We start from the raw sequence: 10699 nt of genomic DNA, 5'->3' as shown, positions 1-10699 counted from the left end.
CACGTTTAATATGTAAAAAAAAAAAACATGTAAAGCAAATACTTTATTTTTTGATATTTGAACTTTTGTTGGATAATAATACTCTCATGATAATGACCCCATGATAATGACTACTAACCATTAAGCTTTGGCTGTATAAATTGGTTTAGGTGTATGATAAGTGTATTAGTATATGTACATTGATTTTATATGATTGTTGTGTAATGTATTTTGACAAATTAAGCAAATAATTGAATACAAAATATAATGATATAATGATTCTTTCATATATTTTGGTGCCTTTAAAAACGTTTGTGTTTTCTTTTTATATATTGTAGTTTATTTTAGCTCGTGGCACTATGCTGGTCAGTGGAAAACTTTTGTGATTTATTAATACTTATCTTCATCTTGGAATGAAAAGAGCCTCTGTGTCTGAATTGGCTGTTATGAATTCTTGTATTAGTATGAATGGGGATTCCCCAGCCGTACGTTTCATCATTCACATGAGCCAATTGTCCTGGCCAATAAAAAGAAAGCTATGGCTCACACCCCTGAATGTTCCCTACAAGGAAACAGCAGACTGAGCAAAAAATATTTCCACACATTCCTAAATCCAATGTGCGGAGGTGGAACATCCCAATACAATCAGACCGGGAACAAGCCGGCACAATGTTTACTCCAGAACCTCAACGCCTTGTGGTGCCCATACACTACAGATCTCCACTAAATGACTTTTCAATTGTATAATAATAATAATAATTGCTTCATCTGATTGAATAATTATTTTTTATTACACCAACTGGTCAATATTTCCACAATTTTATTGAAGGGTCAGATTCCATGGAACGTCAGATCAGTGCCTAGCCTTACATGTTAGGATGAATTGATCCTCAATTAAAACTAACACTTACCAGTTCTATCAGAATCTATCCATAAGAAATGATTATTATTACACAGTGTTTATATACAGCCGACATATTATACAACCCTTTGCATAGTCTATAGTCATGTGACTAGCTGTCTCTCAAAGGAGCTCACAATCTAATCCCTACCATAGTCATGTGTCTTTTAACACCAAGGTCAATTTTCTTAATGATATAATTATTATTATTATTAAACAGGATTTATAGAATTATTATTTTATATTACAATTATTAATATATTATATCACAATTATTCTTATTAAACAGGATTTATATAGCGCCAACATATTACGCAGCGCTGTACATTAAATAGGGATTGCAAATGACAGACTAATACAGACAGTGACACAGGATGAGAGGACCCTGCCCCGAAGAGCTTACAATCTAGGAGGTGGGGGAATATACACACAATAGGAGGGGGATATGTAGTGGTGGTAAGGTGAGGGTTTCAGAAGACAGAAGAAGCCGGGTAGGCAAGGTTGAAAAAATGGGTTTTGAGGGCTCTTTTAAATGAGCAGAAAGTAGGAGCAAGCCGAATAGGTCGGGGAAGACCATTCCAGAGAGATGAGGAAGCTCTAGAGAAATCTTGCATCCGTCATTAGAAAAGAAAATAGGAGTTTAAAAAAGCTGTGTACCCCTGGTCATAACATACAATCCCAACTACAAGGGACAAGAAAGATAATCAAGGAGCTAACAGTTAATTCACTGAAAAGGAATTTCCAACAGCCAGGCGGTCGGTCACCCAACCTCAACAGGAAATGATTAAGCTGGAAAGCTCACAAAGGCTACACAGACACACACACAGCAGCAAAAACAAAGCTGCAAACCGTGCAGCCACATCAACCCATTACCAAGAACCTTCAGTATTACCGGATCACACCGCTGCTCCACCCGTAATGTGGTCACTAGATGATAAACAAGAATAATACCAGACAAGAATAGATCTACACAGACACACCATAAAGGAACAATATGAGCATGGTGTCTGCGCACCTTCCCTCAGAACGGGAACAGCAAAATCTAAGAACTAAGAATGATAATTCTATAAGACACAAGAATAACCGAGTGAATGTGGACCTCAGTTTTGGAAATCAAATTACCCGTGAATCTTTTCCTTCCCTTTCATATCTCAGAGCCAACTGATTGGATTTCTTTTTCTTGCAGAGATTGTTGTATTTACAGATCTTATAATATTCTGATAAAGTGTGCATCATTACTAGTTTTGTGTCTCCATGTCATAAAACTCAGATAATGCTAAGAGACCTCTGAGCTGTATTCTGAAACACAATTATTAACATTTCCAATATAGCATTCTGTATAAAGTAGTAGTTGGATCGTTATATTGAGACCAAGAACTATTCTCCTAGGCCTCAGGAAAGCCTGGAGACCAAAGTTATCCTGTCCTGGTGAACCATAGGTCCCAGACATGCCTAGTTTGGTCTCTGTGAACTACAATATGATAAAGTTATTCTGCTGCCTAACTGCTACACAACTCTTAAATTATGCCAGACTGTATGTAAGATTTGTATCTGCTTGTGTTTGTCTGCACATCTCATTTTTAGGAGAATATGGTGTGTGGGCAGCGCGTAAGGTGATAACACTAAGGAATCCAAACTTTTAGGAAAGCTGATGTGTGTCTTCCACTAGTAATGGCTGCTGGCATTGCATACTCTGATCATTGTCTTATATCCATATGTTACTGTATTTTGTCCAAGGAACTCACTTCCACATTAATAGTGTGAGCACAATCCCTTTGGATCAGGCCTCAGCTGACTAGATCCAGACCCCCCAGGAAGCAAATACTAAGAAAAAAAATGTAAATGTCATATAAAATAAATGTCTGCTAAAAAATTAGTAAAAATATTCCCCCCTGAAATGAATCCTTAGGTTGCATGAATAAAAGGGTAACCAAGAAGTGGACAGAAGAGGTCAGATTTCCAATATGGATTTCTGTCCCGGTTATTAGGAAGTAATAATAATAAAATAACCTTGGCAAGTGCACAGAACTATTCAAAATCTGGAAATGACTTTTCCCATTCTCATCACTGGCCATCATAGAAGCTACTGAAAGGAAATATTCAATTCAAACATTTCCTGTTGGATAAATTATATTTTGGTGGTTCACAGGTGGAGGAGGAAGTGTGTCCCGTAGAATGATTCACATATTTAGAGTATGCTGCTCTGTGATAATGCTAGGGTTGCTTTTTATAGTTTGCTAATCAGGTGAAGGGGCAAGAACACAATGCCAAGATTGGTGTCCATAGTAGACACAGTTATGGCAGCCAGCTGTACTTTTATTATCCCAAATCTCACCACCCCCTTACCACAAGAAGTCTCACTGCTGATTTTTTTTATATTTATTATAAAGTGATGTTTGAAAGTTTATAGACCAAATACATTTTTTATATTTTTATATAAATGTAACATGAAATATCATCTTAAAGTGGACTTGAACTCAAAATGTGCACTTTACATAAAAGGGTAAACAACCTAAAAAAAATGATGCAGCACCTCACCTGATGGATAAGGTGATCAAGACAGAATAGGAGTGCAAAGCCACCTGGGATACTTACCTCTATCCAGCAAGGCCCTTGATTGCTCCTCTGAGATCGGGCATACGTGGAAGAAGCCTTTCTTTAATGAAAGAAAAAAGTTACCAATCTCACACATGCAGTGAGATATTTTTGCCCATCTAAGTCACCCAATCTGGCGTCAGCGCAGTGCGAGATCGGGTAACGTATAAAAATAAACCTGGAAGAAGAGTGAAGATGATGGCAGCGCCACTGATGAATAATATAGGGATGGCATGGGACCCAGTTGAAGAAACCTCCCGATAGATCGACGGATCTTCAGGATTGGAGGTAAGTGTGAATTTTTTATTTTGACTTTAGTTCCGCTTTAAGTCCTAAAAGTAGAAGAAAACCCTAGTTAGAAAAGTGATTAAAAATGAATATAGTTGGTCATATTAAAGGGTACCAAAATTATATTTTTTTTGTCTCTTCAACATGGTCACTTGATGTGCCGGATCCTCAATGGAGATTCACCTATTGGTCAACAGAGAGAGGTGCTGACGTCGTCAGGCACCTTTCTACATCATTGTATGTGAATACTTGGCCGCCATATTGGTTTCCCTTACTGCATAGCTATATATGTCTATAGCTCCCAGCACTCTTGAGATCCACCCATTACCATTCAACAGGACATCCAGATACGTAGTACATAATTACTGCACGGGAGAGCAGTGACACAAAGGTGAGTATTGCTACAAAAGCTAAATCACTGCTATAAGGGAAGCACATATGTAGGCTTTAAATAAAAAAGTTCCCTTTGCACTAAAATTGTCTTTGTACTGTATTTGGACCCCTGTGTTTCATAAGGAAATAATAAGACAGCTGTGGAGTCGATAGGTTTATCTAAGCTCTCATTTTCTTTTAAGTCTCACACAGATGAACACAAAGGATGGAAGTGGTTAGGAAATGGAAAGTTAAGATAAGTTTCTGCAGAACATGCTCCTCATGAATGTCCCAATGTTAACGGTAAACCCTGAACTGTTATCTATCGATCATATCACCATATCACCATTATATGTATATTACATACATAGATATTTACATATACAAATGTTTGCTTAAAAGCTTCCAAAAAGTTACACTTTTAATTTTGTAATATCAATACAATACAAATTTACAATACAACACATCGCAGAATTGTAAAATCTGAGTGAGCCGGCGTAGCATTGTGGGAGTGAGGTGGTTGCAGAATTATTAAGGAGGCGTCATCTGAGCACTTTGTGGTATATCAAAAATCTTGACAGTTGGCCCACAGCTACATTACCAGTCACTAAAACACGGAGTAATGAAGAATTGGTTTGTAAGAACTAACCACATAATAGAATCCAGATGTTATGTGGGGAAAAGCCTAAACCACACGTGTGTCAGGCATGTCTGCAATGGCTGGAGCAATGTAGATATAGCAAACAATCCTGACACATATGGCCCTGATTTATAAAAGATCACCAAGACTGGAGGGAATACACTTCCATCAGTGAAGCTGGGTGATCCAGCAAACCTGGAATGGATTTCTTTAAAGTAATTTGTTATTTGCTTGCAAATGTTTTGAATCCTGGACTAGATCCATTCCAGCTTCAATGGTGAAAGTGTATTCTCTCCAGCCTTGGTGAGCTTTCATAAATGAGGCCCATATGTGTGGTTTGGCTTTATTCCCACATAACATCGATGTTGTTATGTTTTGGTATGATGTTGCTATGAAATCTTGGGTTTATTTCAGGTTTCGTCACACAAAAGCCCATTGTTCTAGGCCAATGAGAAGAAAGCTTTGGCTCACTCCCCCAACTATTCCTTACAAGGATCCCAGTAACTGCTATGTACATGTGCAGGGGTAACATCATTCTGACCTAGCCAGTAAAAATCACCCGAACTAGGAAGAACACAGTGTAAAAATGCCAGCACCAGCAAATAAGGCTTCAGGCAGGGAACTTTGTTTTATTGCCTGACCCTATTGCTATAAAGATTCTAACCGCTCACAATTTATTTTAGGTTTAGTTCCGCAGTTCCAAACCACCAGTCTGAACTTAGCCCCAGGGAAAGGGTTGTTGGTGGGTTATGGCGTGTAATGGACAAAACTGAAATCCGCCAACTTCTGCATACATTTTCCTTGTCAGTAACATAACAAGTATTAAAGCCACTGGATCAATAATCATAACAATGGATCATAACAGCCGGGCAACTGGAATTTGTAAAAGGTGACTTCAGTATTGGGAGATGATGTATTATCACAGTACAGAGATGTGTTAAAGCAGACTTTTAACCACAAATTTGACTTTTTTTTTTTTCATCATCTCCCCTTCTGTTTTTACCACTAAGGCAGTAAAGAATGAGATCGGCACTCCTTTTTCCCATTTATAGCAGCCGACTACCTCACTCAATCTCGTGCCTGGGCAATGCGGGATCGGGTGATGTGGTCAGAATAAGAAAGGAGAAGGAAGAAAGCGGCGACGTCTGGTGCTTTCTCCAGGATCAAGACATTTCAAGTTGTCATAAGACCAAATATCAGCGGAAGTAAAGGGAAGTGTGATTTTTTATTTTAAGGATAGTTCTGCTTTAAATGTTCCTGAAGTTATTTTATGACTCTTACTGCCGTAACAAACATAAACCTAACAAATCTATAATTACTTAACTTCACTCCTTCATGTAATCAGCATGTTATTACACAATTATGCAATTAAATCCTTTTTAACAGAGAGCAAACTATTGCTGATTGTTATTTCATTATCTCATTACTATCCCAGTGATGTTTGCCAAGTGGTGAAATCTCCCAGGCTACAGATACTAGATCATTCCTGGAAACTACTGAGATCAAATGCTCAACTTTCAGCTTTTTAGACTTTTTTAGAGTTATTTTACGGAAAGGGTAATAATATTCTTTTGTGCTCCAACCCCTAACACTACTTTTAGAACGTCTGTCTCAGGCCATGTGCCAGGCCCCTAAATATTTTAACCTTCCACCACTTGTCCCTCACTACTGTTCTCTCTGAGGCTTCCTGTGACCCCATGTAACACACACAACAATGGTAAGTAATTAAAAGGAAGCAGGTGCTTCCTGGAGGACGTAATATACTTTGAATTTTTGATATCAACAGCTTTCTTTCCACGTTATATCTCTTCTTGTCACTTTGGGTGAAACTGTAGCTAAACACCATGAGCCTCAACCCCGGGCTTCCCAAGCGGGCAGTGACAGTCCTTACTGGTTCAAACAGAAGAGATCAATCCTTTGTTTACCCAGTAAAATGTGGTAACTGTCCTGGTGCCCCTGGCAATCACTTCATCCAGTCCAAGGAAAAGGCCTGCTCATATGTATTGTGAAACCTACTCCTAGTTCCCCATCCAGTTTGCATATCAGCAGCCATTTCTATGAATGACAAACTGTATGGAGATACAACATTTTGAGTTTATGCTCCACCCTGTGACCCCCACATCCTATTAACCAATCCTGACTGATCCTAAACCAACTAGTTACACTATTCAGCACCGCCCACAAGGAGCCCTGCTGCCATCAGTCATAGCTTCTTTTACTAAAGTTCATGTTGGCTTGCCAAAAATGAAATATGGCACAAAAGTTCTAATATATTTCCCAGAGGGAATGAAATGGGAAATGAGACAGTTCTTTTCACTCTGGCAAGGAAAACAGGGAGGTTTTACTATCAAAGAGGTTTTACTTTAACATTCCCCCTCTTTAAACAGCCCATGGACTTACATCATTTGTCTTTAATGTGTTTATTGAATACCAATGAGTGTTTTTAATGTATTGTTTTTAATGGCATTACTTGTATAAACAGACTTGCTGCTGATGTTTCCTTTTTTTTCCCTCTTTGTCGGCTGAAAAACTCTGGGAAATCCCCACATAGAGCTCAAAGACCATAATGAGATCCCAAGTAATGATATTCATGTCTCTGCTCTCCATGGTGCCGAATAGGCTCATTTGTAGTAGAAGCATACACCGAATTATGCCCTCATACTATAGTATATTGCCTGGTGACATATGCACTGAACATCTTACATATGACACCGACTTCTGCCCTCATACTATAGTATATTGCCCGGTGACATTGGCATTGGCAGGTATGGGGTGAAGGGTATGCTCAAACTATAGGAAGGCCAAAAAATTAACAATTTGGGAGTTGGGAACTGGAAGGAGGACAAAGACAGAGAAAGTAATTACTGGTACTTCTGGTGTTCTGCAGTAAATGTCTCTTTGCAGGTTTTTGTGTTTCAATAGGTTCTCTTTACCCACAAAACAGGAATCTACGTAGAAAAATGTCAATGCATGTTATTAGAAAAGCAAAGCATTAAATAATTGTAGAATAAATCTAAATAAAAAAGAGATAAAGATAAAAACAATATTTTTATATTATTTGAGTATCCCCTTTGCCATATATGTTCAGTCCAGGGGGTGGGGGGTTCTTCTTTCCTTTGACCCTCTGATGGTTTTTTTCCCATTGGTTCCAATATTCCTGACCTATGAAGCTTTTCTTCTGTTGTAATCATATGACAAAGTCAGAATGTCAACTGGCTTCCAACAATAAAGATTAGCAATCAATAAGATCTAATGTGGTCAGATTGTGTGTCTTTTATCTTTGGAGTTCCGTATACAAATTGTATGTGACCCCCCCCCATGAATTAATGAAATCTACCTTCTTTCCATTATTTCTTCAACCTTTTACCAAAGTATCAGTCTACACATTATGGGCTTAATATACAAAGCTTACACCATGATAGGGATTTTTATCTTAGTATTTTTTAATATATTGGATATAGCCAGAGAATTACTGTCACTTATAGAATAGATAGATAAATAATAGATAAATAATAGAATAATAAGATTAAAGATCCTATTCAGGTGTGTGCACTTTGTAAATTGGGCCTTATGTCACACTCTGGGGTATCTGGGATTTCTGTTTCTCATAAAATGATAAATATTTGCAGCTGACTATATGGAACTTTGGAATTGCCAGTCACATGACTTTGGGTCTTAAGCCCACAATGAGTGGAAGAAGATAGTATTTATTAGGGTAACGATGTAAATATATTGGGATATCCTAATCTGAACTCATATTTTTATGAATGGAGTTTTTTGGTATTATCTCTAGATGTCCTGAGAATACAGATTCCTGTGTATTTCTTTATTAGGTTTAGGAATAAGTGAGATCATTGTTACTAAAAATAATGCTAAATTTGTTTGCATAGCCCATTAATAATTTAGGTCCATTAGGTAATTTAGGACAAAGAAAGTTTAGTGTAACTTGGGACGTGTGAATGTATATAGAATATATATAGCCACAAGTATAGTGAGAATTACCTCAAGCTATAATATTCTGTTTTAAAATGACTAACTCAGTTATTTGTGTTCTTTACTTCGGTTCCTGGAGGCGCCTTGGCCTTGCACCTGGTCAAGTGAAACCAGATAAGAAGACCATAGAAACTGCCAGCAGATAAGGAGACCACGGGAACTACAACCCCCCAAGAAAACCAATTAAAAGTGGAATGTACAGCGGCAGTAAAAAGCAAAATAATAATTTGTCTGTCTCCAGGCAAATTAAAGAAGAGACCAGCCCAGATTTGGATGATCGGTGACGCAAGGAACTGAAGTAGATAAAATATAGATTTTTGCTTATGTTGCCAGAGACTCCTTTAGACAGAGGAAAGGACAGTGCTGACCTCTATTGCCTTGTCTGTTGTGAGTTTCCCACGCGTGAATAAAACCTTGATTCTTTTACTATACCTCAGAAGTTGTCGTGAATAATTGTCAACTTACCATTGACAGACGCAAAGCTTGTCTGGCAGCCATGCAAAGGCTCATAACCGACCTGTAAAATGTGTTTCCTTTATTGACTTCCATGCAGTCAAAAATCTTTATTAAACAAAGGTACTAGCTAGAAGTCTGTAGAGAAAAAGAAAAAGGGTCAGACGTGTGTACATCCATTTCCTTGCTCATACAGATCAGCGCTGTGTAATAAACAGATGAATCATACATGTGTTTGAGCACCTGCAAATGGAAATCAGACCAGTGACTAAATTGCAATAGCAATCATATCCATGTTCCTCAAAATAAATACTTGAAGGCTTGTGGCATGTAATGTGTTTGTAGTATTGACCAACATTGGTCCTTGATTGATTCTTGCCACTGTATTTACTAAAGAAAATTTCACTACACTGAAACATCAGTCATCCCTAACAACTACATGTACAGCGTGCACTGTATATAAAAATATTTTGTGTGTTGTTATGTTTTCTGTAATCTGCTTGCCCTGCTGGTGGCGCTGATTATCTGGTGTACTATAAACTTCCACCAGCAGATGGCCACCTACAGGATAGACTTGTTGTGCATACAGCTGGGAGCTCTTTATTTAGGACCCCGTCTTTTACTGAATCCTGGCCAGATTGGCAGTGTTATTGATCTTCCCTACTCCCTGCTCCTGGTTTTGTTCCTATTCTATAACCTGTTGATCCTGACCTGTTATTTACGCGGTCTAAGTTTGTTGGTACCTTTGTTTTTGCATTTTTTTATTAGTTGTTTTGGTTGAGTTTGATATTTCTGATTTGATCACAGTGTTTGTATATTTGTATGTATTTGCACTATTGATCCCAGTGCTATAAGTGATCACTTGCCTCACTGCTTGTGAAGTTTGTGACATAAATACAGTGAATACGTTACATACAATATATGACTATATAGATTCTGTTGCATCCACAAAGTATAACTTCAGACTGTCAGTTATGGCACAATCCTCTCACTGAGTCATACTGAAAGGACTTTAACATGTTTACGCTGCTGGATTTCATATGTTGTTACTATTTAATACAGAGACTCTTTCTGCTAATACAGTGTGGATTATTGTCTATGAGTATACTATTCTCAGCTGGGACAGCACTCGTTACTCACAAGACCCAACTGATTGGAGGCACTGCGCTTATCAGAGATTTCATCCTGTTTCCACAGATAAAGTAAATGTTCTGCTCCTGTTCTTCCATATAGGAGGCACCACAACACATCAGTAGCCTGCAGAGTTGGTCAGTCTAGGGCAGGGGTCTGCAACCTTTGGAGTCAGAAGAGCCAAAAAAGACAATTTACAAAATTTCCAAGTTTTTAAAGAGCCGCAAAATTTTTTCTTGCCAACAATAAATAGTACTCGCATAAATAAAGTTTTTTGATAAAAAAACTAATCTATTTATTCATAAGAAAAAATATCTATTTATTCATATATAAGTAGTGTTTTTCAC

At 37.8% G+C, this 10699-nt stretch overlaps 1 long non-coding RNA gene across 1 annotated transcript; it reads right to left on the bottom strand.

Annotated features, from left to right (window-relative positions):
- Positions 1-748: 748 nt before the first annotated feature.
- On the bottom strand, positions 749-10513 carry LOC140327337 (uncharacterized). Its single transcript, XR_011920031.1, has 2 exons — positions 9234-10513; positions 749-7723 (listed from the first exon to the last, which is right to left on the bottom strand). It is a non-coding gene; the product is annotated as an uncharacterized lncRNA (long non-coding RNA).
- Positions 10514-10699: the final 186 nt, after the last annotated feature.

Source organism: Pyxicephalus adspersus, chromosome 3 (genome assembly GCF_032062135.1).
Source record: "Pyxicephalus adspersus chromosome 3, UCB_Pads_2.0, whole genome shotgun sequence".
NCBI classification, from domain to species: domain Eukaryota; kingdom Metazoa; phylum Chordata; class Amphibia; order Anura; family Pyxicephalidae; genus Pyxicephalus; species Pyxicephalus adspersus.
Note: the sequence above shows the minus strand (reverse complement) of the source record. Positions and strands in the feature narration are given on the sequence as shown.